Genomic DNA, 19,037 nt, shown 5'->3' with positions numbered 1-19,037 from the left:
CTATCAGAAAGAATTGAGAGCTAGAATTTTAAGTATACAATTGCCACTCAAGGTCCACACTTAGGAACAGGAGCAGACTCTTGATCACCTTCTGCCTAGACCCCTAAGAGCTCATTTTCATTTCAGTAAAACTGGGACCACTGTGAAGTGTGTAGTTAATTTTAAGGGTTTTTTCCCTGAAAAGGGGAACCTCTGAGCTCATCAAAGAGACTCATGTGACCTGCAGAAGGCTAAACCCTCTGGTTATCCATCTTCTTGCATTTCCTGTTAAGCTGAAGGTGTTCTAAGATTCCTTAAATAGTGTCTGCCAAGTTCTGAGTTACCGATGATAGAAACAAGGTTGGTGTGCTGTTTTACAGAGTGGGGAGTCCATAGACTGAACCTACAGAGTGCCAGTGAGAGTGCTCAGTGCATAAACACGCCTGAGCAGCAAGGCTGACAATGTGAGTTCAAGCCGAGAATCTGTATATGGTTTGAAGGTGAGATTCACCTCCACATAACTCTCCTCTGACCTCTACCTGCATGGCATGCATGTGCATGTGCATATACATGTGCACACATGTAAACACAGACACATACACAATAAGTAAACAAATGAATAGTCATTTTAAAACATCTTAAAAACTGCACAGCATTAATAAGGATTAGTTACAAATCTTTCTCTGTGTGTGTGTTTGTGTGTATGTGTGTGTATGTGCATGTGCATAGGCACACATGCAAAAGTGTACATGTAAAGGTCAGAGTACAACCTTGGAGAGTTCTTTAAAATATCCAGTTTCTTTCTCAGTTCAAACCTTTCTAAAATATCCAAAGTGTCTACAAAATTCCAAAGTCTCTCAACTATAAGTTCCTGTGAAGTCAAAATAATTTACATATTTTCTTTTTTTTTTCATTTTCAAATTAACTTTTATTTGAATTTTAGGATCCTATCCTATACAATAACCCACGAAACCAATAACCAACCAATACCAAAATTTCTAACAGCAAGTTATACAATTGTTCTAGGTAATAAATAAAGGTTTTCCTTCAGTGATTAAGGGAATAGTTAAGTTTCTGTAAATTTAACATAAAAATCATACTTTAAGTTTATAAGGTTTAACATGTAACTTCAAATATAACAAGTTTTACAGGAATATACAAACTTTTAATTCCTAAAAGGTGACTTAATTTTTTAGGTTCAAAGTTACATTCTTCATATTTTCTCCCACAGCTTCAAACTTTCTACACTCACCTAATCGACTGCTCCATGCAAACTTGACATGACTGATCTACTTCAAGTGTTATTTATCTTTCCCCAGAGAAGGTTAAAAAGCAGTTTATTATAACTGCAGATTTCTAATAAAAGGACATCTACTACAATATCCACCACAAAAACTTTCAAAAGATCATTTCTTTCCTCATAGTAAAGGCAGAGAAGAACCACCAAGTCTAACACTGGGCTCCTTTTTACTCAGATATTCAAGGACTTACATGACAATTACACCTTTAAGAGTGGTGGTGCACGCCTTTAACCAGCACTCGGGAGGCAGAGCCAGGCAGATCTCTGTGAGTTCGAGGCCAGCCTGGGCTACAGAGTGAGATCCAGGAAAGGCACAAAGCTACACAGAGAAACCCTGTCTCGAAAAACCAAAAAAAAAAAAAAAAAAAAAAAAAAAGAGTATAATGAAGGGTGGAAAACAGAAACACAACTGGCCACACGATAGATGAAATAAACCAGGTTTTTGTTTTGTTTTTAGGACTAGGAAGCATTGGAAGCTTGGAAATCCAGAATCAAAGGGGGAAGGGAAAAAAGTGGGGGGCGGGGCGTGGAGTCCTTGGCCACAACCACTCTATTATCAATAGTGTCTTGGCTTTAGGAACGAGATCTTGACCGTGACCTGTATCGACTGTAATAAGGAGAAGGTGACCTTCTTCTGTACCGGTAATCATAATCTTCATATCTGTCATAGCCTCGATCATATCCTCTATCATAGTAAGAATCCCATCGTCTACCTCCACCGCCGCTGCGTCCTCCTCTCCCGCCACCTCCTCCTCCTCCACCGCCACTATGAGTCGGTCTGCCCATGTAAATACCTGGTGTAGGCGTGTGTGCTCTCTTGGAGACAGAATAATCCGCACGAACTCTTCTACCATCCAGCTCCATCCATTTGCCCTTTTCAAAGCATCCTTAGAGTCATCTATCCTCTCAAAATACACAAAAGCAAATCCACAGGACCTTCCAGTTCGCTGATCATAAACTGCATTGACACCACTCAATGGTCCATATCGAGAGATACTTCACGAAGATCTCTCTCTGTTGTGTACAAACTGAGGCCAAAGACACCCAGGCAAGTGTTGGGATCTGGATTTGCCCTGCTGCCTGTATGTCTTCTGCGATTAGACATTGGAGAGTGACTTCGGCTTCTTAGTCGACGATACTCGGGCATATAGGATCTACTTTGAGAGCGTCTTCTATGAGAGTGGGACCGGGACCAAGTGTAGCGTCTAGGAGAAGGCCTCCTTGACCTTGACCTGGATTTTGATCTTGATCGAGAATGGGATTCAGAAAGTTTGGAAACTTGATGGACTACGAGATCCTGACCTGCTCTCTGATTTTACGCGAGCAGGAGTTCCCGTTGGAGATTGTGACTGAGAGCGAGACTCTCTGCCCTCGAAGTTGTTCTCCTCTACACCACTCATATTGGCCAGGAGTTCCCGAGAACTAAATAAGAGACAAGTCTCGGCTCGGGGGCCGACGGCCTAGTCACCCCGTTGTCTGGAGTGTGGGGAGGAGGAAGGCGACGGCGACAATGGCCAGTGCACTCCACCATATTTTCTTATTCTAAGAGAGAAAAATCAGGACACAGTCACAATCAGACCAAAGCAAAACCCAAGTCCAACTGTGTAAAAGTCAGTGCCAGACTGCTGGGACTCAGTGATCTAGGCTCCAAAGGGACGGCAGTGGTACAGCTCTGCTCTCTGCAGCAAATGCAGCTTGTTTTCATCTCAGTGGCTCAGGCCAGCTCCACTCCACAGCTGCTTCTGCCATCTGTGATCATCTCATGTGACTGACATCTCAAAACTGAGGAGTCTCAGCTGCTATTGGGTTGCACCTTCAACAGTAGCCTCTTCTAGGAACTGTTCAGGGCCTCTAAGCCTACCACCTGGTAGCAAGCCACAGCCTCTCTCCATGAACTCTTCAATCCCAAGGCTATTAATGCAACCGAGGTTGCACTTTCACCAATGGCCTCTCCCGGTCTCTGACAGTGCCAAGCCTCAGCTGCTCTCCATGACCCCTTCATGCCTTCAAAACCAGTACCACCAAAGGGATGCTTACACATTACCAAGTTCTGCTGTCAATACAAAGTACAGCCTTGCCTGACTCTGAACCACATGCTTTGTGTGCTGAGCCTGAAGAAATACTTCCCAGAAATTTTTAATTGTCTCAGAAAAGCAAAGATTCCACTTTAGTGGTTCTGGTCTCTTATACTTATTTATCACCAGCTGACCAGAACCACTGATTCTTAACTCAAGATATTATGTAACTAGCCATGAAAGAGTCTGTGCTCTCCTCTGAAGCTTCAGAAGCACCATTGTCTGCACTGCTCTCAACATTCTTACCTGCCAAGCTCCCACAGAACAGCCCGCTGAGCTCTGAGCACTCAGTAGTTTTTCCAGCCCAAAATTCAAATGCTACCGTAGTCCTCCTATAAAACACTTGGCCAGGTCTGTCACAAAAATACCCCATGACTTTGTGCCAATTTCTGGGTTTTTTGTTTTTGTTTTGGTTTGGTTTTTGGTTTTTCGAGACAGGGTTTCTCTGTGTAGCTTTGTGCCTTTCCTGGAATTCACTCTGTAGACCAGGCTATCCTCAAACAGAGATCATCTGCCTGGCTCTGCCTCCCGAGTGCTGGGATTAAAGGTGTGCGCCACCACTGCCCGGCGCCAATTTCTGTTTTAATTAGGGTTTCTACTACTGTGTTAAAATATCATGACCAAAAACACTGTGATAAGGAAAGGGTTTATTTCATTTTACAGCTTATAGCTCATCATCCAAGTCAGAGTAGAAACTGGAGGCAGGAGCTAAAGCAGAAGCATGGAGGAGTGCTGCTTACTTGCTTGCTCCCCATGGCTTATTCAGCCAGCTTTCTTATCTATCTCATGACTACCTCCCTAAGTGTGGTACCACCCACAATGGGCTGGACACTCCCACATCAATCACTAATAAAATTCTCCACAGGCTTTTCCACAGACCAGTCTGGTGAGGACATTTTCTCAAATGAGAATTTCTCTTCCAATATGACTCCAACTTGTGACAAGTTGACAAGAAATTGGCCATCACACTTCCTCCATTGCTACCTAGAGTTATACTTCTATTTTGCCAGTACTAAAGCTTAGGTAACACCTACAACCTGCTGAATCAGAGCCTTTTCCTGTGTAGCTTAGAATCTATGGCTTGCTAGACCATTCCAGGTGAGTCAGCAAGGGGATGTAGAGGCAACTGGCTCCTACTTCTTTGCAGAGAATACAGTAACTCCCACATGCACACACACTGGTGTTCTCACTATAGTGTATGAATCTGCTTTTAAAGTTCATAACTGAATACACTTCAAACACTGAATAATTTCCCTGGAACATTAAAACTTCAACCAGATTATAAGCAAATGTCATAGGTGAAATCACATATGATTTACCTATATAATTGAAGTATTGGAAAAAATAGAAAAACAACTGAACTTAAATAATCAGAAGAAGCCATGTATGGTGGTACACACCTGTAATCCCAACACTTAGAAGGTTGAAACAGGAAGATTATTGTGTGTTCAATACAAAATTGAGCTGCATAGTAAGTTCTAGGGATGCAGCACAAGACCCTGTCAAAGAAACAAACAAAAAGAATCAGAAGAAAAATATTATCTATATCTATATCTTTCCTTTGTATCAAATGGACATTAAGCGCCTGGAGAAAGGGCTCTATAGTTATGAGGGTGCATGTACACACACACACACACACACACACACACACACACACACACACACACACACACACGAGATAGAGAGAGACAGAGATAGGGACACACAGAAAGAGAGAACATGAATGAACCAGAGACTGGGGAAATGATGTTGAATATTGCTTATGGCAATATATTTGGTCCTTTACAGTTGCTGAAACTGGGTGCTTTATGTTAAAAAGATGCTGACTTATCATTGTTTTTGAGCTAGAAGTCTAAGATCAGATGCCCATCTATTTAGTCTCTCATGAACTCCTTCTCAGCTATTTCCTATCATGGTGGTGGCATCGTGTGATGCACACAGAGAGGAAGGGACTATTTGCTGACAATGGAAGACTGAGGCTGGAAGAGGGACAGTCCTGCTCTCCTATAATCATATGCCCTGGAGACAACTAATGAAATGAGACTAGCATTAATGCCTCCAGGCGATGCTTCTAATGACCTAACTGACCTTGCAATAAACTCTACCTCCTAAAAACTCACCCCTCCGCTCCACACACTAGAGACCAAGCTTCCAACACATGACTCTGGGAGATACCCATACCATAGAAGACTGCAGAGAGTGTGAGGAAGACAGGGTGGCCCTGGCTTTCCCCGCTACCATCTCTCCTTACACAAAGCAGGTGATATGGTTACCTAGAAGACAGGTGGTGCAGGGTCAGTAAGAATGTCCAGCTGCTGCCTCTTCAGTCATCACTGGATGCAAGACAAGTGTCATCACTTGATAAAGGTGTGAGTGCATGGCACATGTGTGTGTATGTACATGATGAAGATGAGCACCTCTGATGACTGGCTTGGGTTTTCCCTGCTGTGATGATGCCACTTAGACTTGAAAGTGACAAAGTTACAGACATTGTGATGCTAATTCAGTTCAGTCATTGTCTCAGTCACTTAGATGTTTTAAATCTGATTCTCTTGTGCTCTGTGAGACGTTGACAGACTCCTCTCTGGGTAAGACTTTGTTGGCATATCAATACCATTTGATAAGAAGTATCCTCAACCATAGGAACTGTTAAAGAGCTAGGACAAAAAGTGGAGTTTGGGGCTTTACTCTTTTATTGATACAAGGTATTATCTTTGGAGTATCTTTGATGTGATTAAACAAATGTATAAAATAAGCTACTTATGAGAATTACAATTTAAATTTTAAAATGTGATCTGCCAAGGCACTAGCCTTAGCTAAATTTTAACAATCTCTGATTTAAATTGCAGGAAATTTTCACCAAAGCTCTAATGTGAAAGTGGCCTACAAGTCCTGCCACTCAGAAAAAGTAAATTTCCAACCTAAATGCATTGAAATGTGTCCTAAATGTGTCTTCAGTGAGACAAAGCTGATCCTGTGCACCAGTGTCAGAACCACTCCTCTGGACATCTGTCTTCCATGTAGTGTCAGGGTATCTCTGTGCTGATTGCGGTAGATTCCAATGTAGCAGCCAAAAGTAATGCAGAATCTGCCATCCATAGCAGTTAGATTAGGTCTCTGTGACCTGAGAGCCACCAGCCTTCTGCTGCTGTGAACAGGATGAACCCACCCTGGTGGTGGGAAGTAAAGCAACCAGACAGCATTATATCCTGTGGGTCACACATTAGCCAAGCACCACTCCCTACTCAAACAGTGACCACTGTCATGTAGCATTGGTCATGGTTAACCAGGCCTGCTTCCTTACTATGCAAGAGCTTTCTCTCTCAGAAACCATTAAGAATAGACACCTTGCTTTTCTGCTGGTAGTGAAGGTTCTTATTTTAGAACCCTGTGTTCTGTGTGATCTTATAAGTTAACAAAGCTCTCACCTAAAGGACACTGGCCTCGGAACTTTCCTTTCCAACCCAGGCCCCCGCCTCTGTCTACTCAAAATGTTATACTTTGTTGTCCTGATGATTTATAGAAGTAATGACTATTCAGTGAAATTAAGCTCCATCTGATTTCCTCGCCTGGGTAGCTTATAGCTTGATGTCAAATCTAAAACACTACTTCTTGGATGTCAATGTATTCTTTAGGAAACATCACATAGATGGTGAAATCAGTTAAAAATAAGCAAAGTATCATGGCTTATGATTGTGAACCAATCCTTGGGAAGCTGAAACAGGAGGATAGCTATGAGGCCAATGCCAGTCTGAGCTACAGGAGTTCCAGACCTTCTCTCAAAAAAAAAAATCAATAAAAGCATAAAACAATTTAAAACTAATAATGAGATTTGAATTATGTAGGGTTTATGTTGAGAAATATGTTTATGTTATAAGTAAAATTTTATAGATAATTTTTACATTTGTAGGTAAAAATATTCATGCATATTTATGTATGTAAATATAACACATAATCATCTTTGTATAAATTAAGAAATGCTTCCAACTTTTGAATATACATTATTTGTCATCAGTTAAGAAATTACAGAAAAATAATGATTTTGTTAGAAAAACCAGACTGCTGTTTTATAAAATATTAGAAAATATGTTCCTATCAATTCCAAATTTGTGATAATAACCATTATAAAATGAGCCATAACCTGTAGTTGCACAATATACAACCTCAGCATGTAAGTGGGGGCTATGATATTTCTGGAAAATTAGTATATAAACAGCAAGTGCCTAGCCCTCTGTGAATGTGTTATGGTGGGGGATATTATGGGAACACAAAATAGCCTTGGATGTTAAGATTAACAAATTAGCAGTCTAACTGTTCAACAAGACACAAAAGCCTCAGCTTCTGCAGTTGGAGATGGCAAATAAAGTAAAGAAAAACTGTCATTCAGCCCACATGTGAGAATGTAAAAAGTTTTGGAGGCAACAAGATGTAGCAGTGTGTGCAGTCATAGACTGCTTCTTACACATTTGCAAAGAATGGTCTTTATATTGCTAGAGGTAGAGCACACAAAGCCCAAGGCTCCTCTCTAAACTGCTGTAGACTGGTTAACACTGTTAAAAAGTAAATGAAGAAAGTTTCAGATCAACAATCAGTGGTTCAAATTGCAAAACTGGGTAATTTCTTTTCTCAGTTACACTTATCAGTAGGTTATACACCTAAAGTACTTAATAATGTGTCTGGCTGACAGAAAATAGTAAGTTGTTATTGGTCATTTTTGCTCTTTGGCTCTTTTGGGGGGCCTGCCACCCAGCTCCCAAATAAATACACAAAGAGGTTTCTTCTTAATTATAAATGCACAGCCTTAGCTTGGCTTGTTTCTTGTCAGTTTTTCTTAAATTATCCTGTCTATCTTTGGCCTCTGGGCTTTTACCTTTCTCTTATCTCTGTATATCTTACTTTCACTCTTTTTTTTTTTTTTTTTTTTTTGGTTTTTCGAGACAGGGTTTCTCTGTGTAGCTTTGCGCCTTTCCTGGGACTCACTTGGTAGCCCAGGCTGGCCTCGAACTCACAGAGATCCGCCTGCCTCTGCCTCCCGAGTGCTGGGATTAAAGGCGTGGGCCACCACCGCCCGGCTTTACTTTCACTCTTACTCTGTGACTGGTTGTGTAGCAGGGTGGCTGGCCCCTGGCATCCTCCTCTCCTTGTTCTCCTACTTTTTACTCTTCCCCCAAATTTCTCCTTCTATATATTCTATCTTCCTACCAGCCTCACCTATCCTTTCTCCTGCCTTGCTACTTGGCTGTTCAGTTCTTTATTAGACCATCAGGTATTTTAAACAGGCAAGTAATGCAGCTTCACAGAGTTAAACAAATGCAACATAAACAAAAGTAACACAACTTAAAATAATATACTACAACAGTAAGTAATTTATTCACTATCAACATCAACTTCATCATATCCACTTATTTTAAATGTTCATTAGTAACCATTTCCACCTCTCAGGTGCTGTGCAATTTTGTGAAAGACTTTTGTGCATGTTGTTTTACTTCGTCGCTACACTGGACCTGTTTGCAGGTCTTATTTCCATTGTGCTGAGAAGGAAACAGGCTCAGAGACACAGCTGTTGTTAAACTCTGAGTTTATAGTCTGTTTTGCATCATAGCAGTGGACCAGTAATACTGGAATAACAAACAAAATTTCCTCTCTCCAAATCAATGGAGAATTTGGTGGGGACAAAGAGAGCCACTGGAAAACAACATCCAACATTTCTCTAGAACTTAGCATGTGGTGTATATTATACCAAACATTTCAAACACTGGTCTTTAACTTTTGTGATGTGGGTTTGAGGCAAGTGGTAGTGCCTGCACTTTTCACATGGAAAAACTGAGGCTTTAGGAAGTTACATTACTTCCTGAAGTCCCATGGCAGACAGGCCATGGAAGCTTGTATCAAGCACGGTGCCTCATTCCAGAGTGCTCAGTTCTTACTTCTTCTCTGTGTTGCTTACAATAGACAGTTCTGAGAGGATAAAGCACATCCCATTTCTAGCTGAGGAAGAGATGGTCAGGAGAAAGGCAGTCAGGAAATCAAGAACAAATATAAGTTAATGCTCCAAACCCTTGGTATGGAATTTAGGTAACCCAACAGTTTATACTTGATCAAATTAGGAAGAAAGTTATATATGAAAATATCAGTAAAAGTGTGTCTGGAAATAGGAGCAACCGTGCTTTTCCAAGCACTACAGGCTTGCAGTTTTAAATTATTTTACCTATCCAGTAAATCCATTTCTTTTTCTAATTCAGTTTGCAATATGTTGTTACAGTGACATGGCTCAGCATTATATTTTACTATTAAATGGAAACAGTGTTGTGTGTGACAGGTGTATGTAGCATGGTTACCTCTGTACCTGAGTGTTACCTGCTTGTTTCCATGGTACATATCAACAGGAACAATAATGTTTTTATGTTTTAAGAATGGATAAAACAATTAACTATGAGGTGGAAAATTCAGACAGAACTTTATATTCTGAACTTCCTCTAAGCTATGCCAATATTAAATTCTAGTCAACAACAGAGAGCAGACTTAACTAAAACGTTTTATTAGCATGTATTAATTAACATTACTACTTGGATGCCATTTCTTATGGAAAGCAGCATGGCACGGCTCTCTTTAGAGGTTCTATTCTTGCTGCTTTAGTGATTAGCATTGAATCCAACTAAGGCAATGAAACAAATATGAATTTTCACATAAATCAAATTAATGAAGCTGACTTTAGATCTCTTGGGCAAAAGCCTTGAAGAGACTAGGATTTTTACTCTCAGTATTTTCAACATATATCTACAGACAGTACAGACAAAAAGGAATCAAAAGCAGTCCTGGCTGCAGTCAAATTGAAAAGACAATGCTGCTGGATGATTGTCACATCACTGGGATGATGCTATGTCAACAATTGCTATGTTGGTAGAGTCCTGCTGTGATAATGAAGCTTGGTTTAACCTGAGCACTGAGAAGAATACTATGTTATGTTTAAGTACCGCTGTCCTCTCTGGATTCCAGAGAAATAGAAACTGTCACTTGTCTCATAGCATTTCTAGGAATTTTTGTAACTTGGCACCAAGCACACCACTGCTGGACAGCCTGCAGCCTGCCTTCTAGTCTGTGTGTAACCCCTCTCATGCTTCTTGTTTCCATGATGTCAACCTGTGACATTCTCAGGAGACTTCATAACTGTGAACAACAGACAGTCAAGCCTTAGACTTTTTCTGGAGATGCCCAGTGTTTCATGTGAAAGGAAGGACAATTGTAAGGCCATATTGAAAGCCAGCATTTGGGGGGTTCAGGAGAGGCTCTGCAATAGCCATGTATGACTAGTCAATGCATCTAGGCTCTCGTTGCCTGCAGTAAAGACATTTGTAGGGAGAGGGATTCCAATCATTACCTTAAGGTCTTATGCATGTTGCTTGATTTATTAATAAAAAGTCATGTAGTCAATAAGGCATTATTGGTCTTTGTCTGCTAAAACTGAGCCATGATTTCTTTATTTATAGGATTTGATGGTTTTGTTTTGCTCAATATTGCCTCATTAGACAGTAATGGCTCAAGAAATTTCCCCACTTAGACAAATAGTGTGATGAAGAAAGATCTGGTGCCCAGAACTATTCAGATTCTAATAAACATGAAATCCTCACAAAAGAATTGATTCTGAATGTGCAGGATTTTGAAAACCAGAACTTAACCTTTCTCATGTTCTTAAATACATGGGGCTGAAGAGACAGCTTGCAGTTAAGAGCACTTGCTGCTCTAGCAGAGGACCCAGGTTTCGTTCCCAGCATATACATAGAGACTCACAAATTAGGTAGCTTTAGTTCCAAGGATTCCAGCACCCTCTTCTGGCTTCTGAAGGCACTGCATGTACATACAGACAAAACACTAATACACAGAAAAGAGTAACTTTTGTAAAAATCTACGGTATATATAGTTTGTCATGGACAAAAGAATTTAAAGATTTAATATTCATTCAACCAATTGGCTTACAGTCTTCCTGGATGTGATGACTATAGGACCTGAGCAAAGTGGCTGCTAAGGAGAACTCAGAGTTGCCTCAAAAAAAACTGGAAGCAAAGGCTCAACAATGTAGATTTTAGGCTGGACCAATGCCTTGAAAGGCTTCTTCATAGAATTAATTCACTTCCAATGCTGCTCCAGTGACTCTGGATGAACATCAAACATTCTGAGTGTTACTTGTCATGGAACTTTTATGCTTCTCTGGATGATTGCTGCTCAGGACTTTCTTCTTTTTTGTCAGTGGGGGACTGGCCCTTGCTCAGCTTTTAGCTTACTAGTGACCTCCTTTAGCATACTTTCCAGCTCACCTGGAAATGTTCTGTCTTTCTATCTGAATTTCTTTTACTGTGCAGATACTTTTTAGTTGCATGTAATCCAATTTGTCAATTCTGCTTATAAAATCCAGTAGAGCAAGCATAGGAAATAGAGATTTCCAAATTTTTGAAAGGTCTTCAGAACGGTGCTGCTTGCTCCCTGACCTTCAGAAGATAACCTTAGCAACCAACCTGAAGTGAAGTAGTTATCCTGAAGGCTTGAGCATTTGAAATGACTGGGGAAACCACTCTGTAGGTGGAAGTTTCTGTCCCACCAGCAGCTCCTAAATAAACACACTGAGGCTTATATTAATTACAAATACTTGGCCAATAGCTCAGGCTTATTACTAACTAGTTCTTACATTTTAAGTTAACCCATATTCCTTATTTATACTTTGCCTGGTGGTAGCACCTTTATTAGAATGGCATGTTCATCTCCTGCTCCCTCTGCATCTGGCTGGTGACCCCAGGGACTCTGCCCTTCTTTCTCCCAGCATTTACAATTTGGCTTTCCCACCTAACCTTATTCTGATCAGCTATTGGTCAGTCAACATGTTTATTAAACCAATCACAGCAACAAATCTTCCCAGTGTACAAAGGGATTATTCCACAGCACCACTCTATTGAGTTCTTATTGGGTATAGAAAATTCAAATAGTTTCAGGCTAAATAATGTGAGGAGTAGAGCTTGGCATAGAGAGTAAGCTACCAGAGTGTTGAATAAAGTGACAAGCAAGTAGAATGCATGTCACAATTGGTCTCAGCTAGATTCATTGTAAAAATGAGCAGAGTTAATTGCTTGCCAGCCTTTGCCCTGTATCCAATAGCTGTCACTTGTGCATTATAACCCATGTTATCCTGTGTGTCATGCTCCCCCAGTCCGTCTCAGTCAGGGTTTCTATTGCTGTGACAAAACACTATGACCAAAAGCAACTGGGGTGGAGTGTTTTGTTCACACTTCCACATCACAGTCCATCATTAAAAGGAGGTCAGGGCAAGAATTCAAGAGAAGAAACTGGAAACAGGAACTGAAGAGAGACCATGGAGTAATGCCACTTACTTGCTTGTTCCTCATGTCTTGCTGGTTTCTTATACCTTCTAGGCACCACCAATATCAATCATCAATAAATCATTAATCTGGTAAATACTCCCACAGACTTACCTATAGGTCAATCTTTTTTGTTTGTTTGTTTGTTTGTTTTGTTTTGTTTTTTCGAGACAGATTTTCTCTGTGTAGCTTTGTGCCTTTCCTGGAACTCTCTTTGTAGACCAGGCTGGCCTCAAACTCACAGAGATCTGCCTGCCTCTGCCTCCCGAGTGCTGGGATTAAAGGCATGTGCCATCACCGCTCGGCTTACCTATAGGTCAATCTTATGGAGCTATGTTTTCAATTAAGATTCTCCCTTCTCAGATATGTCTAGTTTTGTGTTGACAAAGTCCAACCAGCACAATTGACCCTTTGTCAACTTGACACAGAACACACCACTTATTAATCTATAAACTTTCCTTTCTTGTCCATCCACAAGAATTTTAAAGAGACTTTGAATTGAAGAGATTGAACTTTTGCGCAGTGGTGGCACATGCCTTTAATCCCAGAACTTGGGAGGCAGAGGCAGGCAGATCTCTGTGAGTTTGAGTCCAGCCTGATATATAGAGTGAGATCCAGGACAGGCACCAAAACCACACAGAGAAACCCTTTCTTGAAAACAAAACAAGAAACAAAGAGAGAGAGAGAGATTAAACTTTTAAAAATGTTAGAATATTTTTAAACTGAGACTTTTAAAAGTTGGAATGTTTTATACTATGATGTTGATATTAATATGCACTGCCTGCAGCTTACAAGTACTACAGTCATACATTGGCACTGGGACCAAGAACAGGGTGGTGTGCCTGGAGCTCCTGCAGAAACATGTCCTTACTGAATAGGGCCTATTCTAGGCCCACTAGCTCACACCCAACATGGAGTCACTGTGGCTGCAGCCCATGCTGGTTTCCCTGCTGGGAGGGACACTGACCTTGGGCTATAAGCATTAAGGTCTAGTATGGTGATCCTCCAGGTGGCAGACATTGAAGGCAGGGAGATGCGCAGCAGCCAGGAGCTCTCACTGAACCTGCCACTAGATGTCCTGAGTAGCCTTAGCATCACCCTGACTCTGGACAACAGCAGGATATCCTAGACAAGTCTCCGCAATGGTTCAGTATTTATGGTGCTTCAGAAACCAGAAACCTTGAACCAGATCAAAGATCCATTGCAATGAATATCTGCATGTAAAGCTATTTGGGCAAAAATATATACTATATGACACACTGCAGTTTGTAATGCCACTATAACAAATGACTATTGGATGGAGAGTCGGGTAAGAGAGAGGAACCAGTGAGTGCTTGGTGGAGAGAGGTGGAACTAGAGACAGGAAATGACAGGTTGAGTGAAGACGGTGGTGGACAGGGAAAATGTTGCTGCTGAGTAGGGCCAAAAGGATGGTATGCCGCAGCCTGGAGCTTGGGCAGAGCAGACTCCGCCCCTGGACATGCTACCAAGCTACATGATTGCTCTGTTTCTGAGCAACGACAGGGTGTCTGAGATGAATAACAGTTCATTTTCTGGATTGGACCTCCTTGAAAGAACTCTACGGCCCTGTCTCAGTGGAAATGACTTGTGTTTCTCTGTAACCTCCTCGTTTACTTGTTATAATTTGACATATAGAGAACATGAGTCTTTGGAACAGGTCAGACTACTGACTGGATAGGTGACCTGCTCAGTAACCCTGTTAAAGGCTCCATCTTCAGAAGGCGGATTTAATCTGAGAGAGGTGATTGGACTATGTGGACTCTGACTTCATCAATGGGTTACCCATTGAAAAATTCACAATTTGATGACATTATTGTGAGTTTATAGGAGCTGGGACTGTTGGAGGGAGGAGGTCACTGAGAGTGTGCATTCAAAGAACACCTTGTCCCTGCCTCCTTTCTTCTCCCTGCTACCCAGCTACTGTGAGATAATCCATTCTGTTCTACTCTGTCTTCTTTACCATGACACTGTCCCTCATCCCAGCCCCATAATGATAGAACAAGTGACCATGGACCAGAACCTCTGAAATTGTGAAAGTAAATCTTTCCTCTTTTAAATTGACTTTTCACACATTTTATTACAGCAATAGAAACTGACTAACATATTAAATCCATCTGGGGTTCCCAAGTTCTGCAAGAGGCTTGTGCTGGTAATCAGGCCACAAAGCCAGGTATGGGTTGCTATATGTAGCTACATGTATGCTTCACTGGCCACAAGTCCTTTTACTCCTTTTAGCCACATGACATATACCCCTTAGGACAGTATTCATATCCTAGAGCAGTCCATTTCCCAAAGAGAGGTAAGGAGGGCCTTAGGTTCTCGCTATACCCTTATAAATGACTTAAATGGAAGGTCTATTTTGAGACTTTTGAGCCTATGTAAATCTAAGTAGTTTTGAGTCAAGAGTAGAGAATTGTTGGAAGGATGTGTGTTTCTGCAGATGTCATTATGGAAAGAATTCCAGTGTTTCTTCATAGGTTGAACAACAAACCCACTCAGAAGCCTGCGCCAAGAATCACAGACTTCATTTGTTGTAGAATTTTTGTCTCCTACATTTGTGCTGGGCTTGTCATTTGTATTTCTCTTTCTGACAAGACATGTACTCATGAGCAAGGTTTCCTAATGTGTTATCTAAAGCATCCCTATGATAATCATTACAGCTTTTGTATATTTTCATTTCTATTCAGTAAATAAAAGGGTGAGTTAATAAGCAATGATTAAAATAATAAAAACCTGAGGAAATTCCAGTTTGATATTTAAAGTATTAGTTGGCTAGACAACTTAGCTTTGAGGTATAGAGGAGTCTTAATGGAACTAAGCTCAAAGTGTGTCCACATTTATTCTCTGAACTATTGTAATTTTGCCTTTTATGTTTTTCATAGAAGATGAAAATTTGATTGAATCCTCTAAATTAGATATAGGCTTGTAAGCTAATTAACTACATTAGACCAAGTAATTTTTTCAAAATGACCGTTTTACAGATGAAGGGTCCAGGTACAGCCTCTTCAGCAGGTGCTTGTCAGGATGTCTGCAGATAGGAAGTCAATAATGCTTCTTTCACACCACACTGCCCCCTCACTGGTTCAGTTTCAGTTTTCCAGTTTTGATAATTAGTAAGATTTTCCTTTGATAATTTGGTTAATTTGATAATGTGAAAGAATTGGGAAAGTAGTTCTCTGTAGTTAAAAGTTTTGTTTCCCTTTTTGCAGTAAGTTTGATAGAGCTGTGTAGAGCTGTGTTTGAAGTATGCCCCACTCAGTCAAATATCAGCATACTAGTTTCAGGTGCAGAAACCAAAAGGGGTATTCCCATAAGCATTCCTCATTGCCTTGTTACATCAGCTTTATACATCCAGATGCCAATATAAGCACTACTCATGACATCCATATAGAAGTAAGTCTCATCAAAGCAACATTGTGCTTGTTCCATGTTAGCCCCAACCTTTGGATAAAATTGCTACCTGCTCCTCACCCAGTATTTATATCAGATTTTAACAATAGCTAAACTATTAAAAAGCATCATAATTACTGAGGAATGCTGAATTTTTAAAGATATGAGAACAATTTTTTAAAGAATGTTGGAATACTAAAGATTAATTTTCTGAAAACAACTGCATATTATAAGATACAAATTATTGATTTTATATCTTGCAAACAATAAAGAATATCCAATAAAACTGGGATAGAAAATATGTATTTCAGTCTCAGAAGAAACAGATACATATTGACATTCCAGTTTTACAATTCTTTTCTTATTTCCAGAGCCTGATGTGGGATTTACCATTTTCTTACAGTCTTTGCCAGTACAAGAATATCATGCATTCTTTTGCTGTTATGTTAATTGCCATTGTATAGCCATTTCCTATGGAGATTTGATCCTTCCAAGTTATTATGCAATGCTGGCTGCTCATCCTTCCCATCACCTCTAAAATATGCTATCTGCTTGCTTGACCCTAACATCCTCACTAACCCAAGTGTGCTTCCTGTGTCTCTTGGTCTTATGTATCATTTGATCTATTCTATGTCTCAGGACTTTTTGTTTTCTACATAGTGAGCCAACTTGAAAAATACTGACCATTACACATATATAAAGGCAAGACTGTTTCTAAACTAATCAATCAAGAAAAACAGCAATACTGGCATATTCAACTTCTTAATTTGCCTGTACTTGAATATGATTAAATTCTCACAATAGAATATTTTATTTATGCTTTATATTGAGACCTGGTGGGTTTTCATTTTAAAGCCCTAAAATTAGGTAAGCAAGCCATGTAATCACATTGATCGTGAGGTTTTTATAGTGTAATGTCCCTGGTACCTAAGCTGGAGGGTGAAGTGGTGAACGCCGTTTGTCTGCAGCTCACTGGGCAGTAGTGTAGGGGGGGGGGCGTTCATGCTCTTCACTGGGAAAAATATCAAAATAGAACAAAACATCATTTATTGACAAGTTATTTTTCTTGATGTCCAAGAGAATTGAATTCCTGAAGTGCCCATATTTAGAACAAAACATGAGAGAATGCCAGATATGTTTTCTCCAGGCTGTTCTTCAGTAGTATAAGATAGTCAATTGCGTGCGCCACCACGCCTTTAATCCCAGCACTCGGGAGGCAGAGCCAGGCGGATCTTTGTGAGTTCGAGGCCAGCCTGGGCTACCAAGTGAGCTCCAGGAAAGGCGCAAAGCTACACAGAGAAACCCTGTCTCGAAAAAACCAAAAAAAAAAAAAAAGATAGTCAATTGCAATCCACTGCTAGTTTATAATTCCTATATTGTGAATTCTAACATTTTTTTGTTGTGACTGTTAAAATAACTGAGGGTTAAAGTATGATGTTATAATAAAATTCCTAATTCCCAGGCCAACCTTCTTGGTTCACTTATTCCTTATTCAAGTGGTGAGAGTGTCTCATGGGATAGATCAGAACTCCATCATCCTTTAGAAATTAAAATTGATTCTAAATGTTCAAAACATATAAAGGACAAATAATTTATTCTGGTTCAGTGAAGTTTTCTGAGGAATGTGTCAAACGACAATGCTTTCCTCTAGAATTAACAGCAAAGAAATACGTCAGCCAGCCTTACATTTTTCCATTGAAGGGTAACAAGTGATCACACTCCTAATTCAATGTATGATACTGAAACTGTACAAGATCAAAATGTTACAGGCAAATTATACTCACATATATATGTAAAATTACCTTACCAGATATTTGCAAATCATATCTAACAAAAATTGGATTCATTTTAGAACATAAGAAAATTTTAATATTAGGAAATGTACAAATATAACTTCTGTAATAATAGACAATGGAGTTTTAAAGCCTCTGATTCTTGGAATTCTCGCTTTAAAACCTTTATTTAATAATCCTCTTGTAGGGTGTAAAATGTATTAAGTTGAACAACTAATCATAATTGAAAAGTTCTCAGAGTTAAGCACAAAAACATTCTACCTTATCTTGCTAAGGGTATTTACTAGAAATGTACAGCATGCTTTTAATAGTGAAATATTAGAAATATTTCCTTTAAAACCAAAACAAAATATCCAAATATCCAATACTATTGAGTTTGCTTAAGAATGCTTTTGAGGTGTTGATTAATCCAAAACATCACTCAAAACTAATTAATAGGCTCAAAGCCAGTGGAGTGGTTCATGCCTGGAATCCCAGCAATCAGGATGCTAAGGTAAAAAGACTGCCATGAATTTTAGGATTACCCTAGGCTACACAATGAGTTTCAGTATGGTCTGGACTCCAAAATGAGGCCCCACCTCCAAAAGCAAATGCAGAATCACAAAACTAAGACTCGATCATCTATAGCATTTTTGCCTAAAAGCTAAAATTTTGTCTAAAATTAAAAGAAATCGTGTCAATTTCTGTAACTGGCTTGTAGCTGTGATTCATTCACTTATAATTACTAGTGATTCATTTTTTTATCAATAATCTATTGCTTGGATTATACCACAAAATTCCATGATATCTCTGCATTATACATCCACTCAGGAATAGACAAATTCAGACAGCACTCACAGGCTCAGTTTTAAGAGATATTACTATATCAGTTTATAACAACACTAGAGCTAACTTACATACCACTGGTGGTATATATGATCCCCCATATACCATTTAATATCCTCTGGTTAAAACTGAAGAATTCAGCCGGGCGTTGGTGGCGCACGCCTTTAATCCCAGCACTCGGGAGGCAGAGCCAGGCGGATCTCTGTGAGTTCGAGGCCAGCCTGGGCTACCAAGTGAGCTCCAGGAAAGACGCAAAGCTACACAGAGAAACCCTGTCTCGAAAAACCAA

General features: G+C 40.0%; 1 protein-coding gene and 1 pseudogene across 4 annotated transcripts in view; one reads left to right on the top strand and one right to left on the bottom strand.

Moving 5' to 3' along the window:
- The window catches only part of Xkr4 (XK related 4), a 418,246-nt gene that overhangs the window by 102,986 nt on the left and 296,223 nt on the right, over positions 1–19,037 (top strand). The window lies entirely within an intron of this gene.
- LOC102914498 (transformer-2 protein homolog alpha pseudogene) lies at positions 1,662–2,741 on the bottom strand (annotated as a pseudogene).

This window comes from Peromyscus maniculatus, chromosome 2 (genome assembly GCF_049852395.1).
Source record: "Peromyscus maniculatus bairdii isolate BWxNUB_F1_BW_parent chromosome 2, HU_Pman_BW_mat_3.1, whole genome shotgun sequence".
Classification (NCBI taxonomy): Eukaryota; Metazoa; Chordata; class Mammalia; order Rodentia; family Cricetidae; genus Peromyscus; species Peromyscus maniculatus.
Note: the sequence above shows the minus strand (reverse complement) of the source record. Positions and strands in the feature narration are given on the sequence as shown.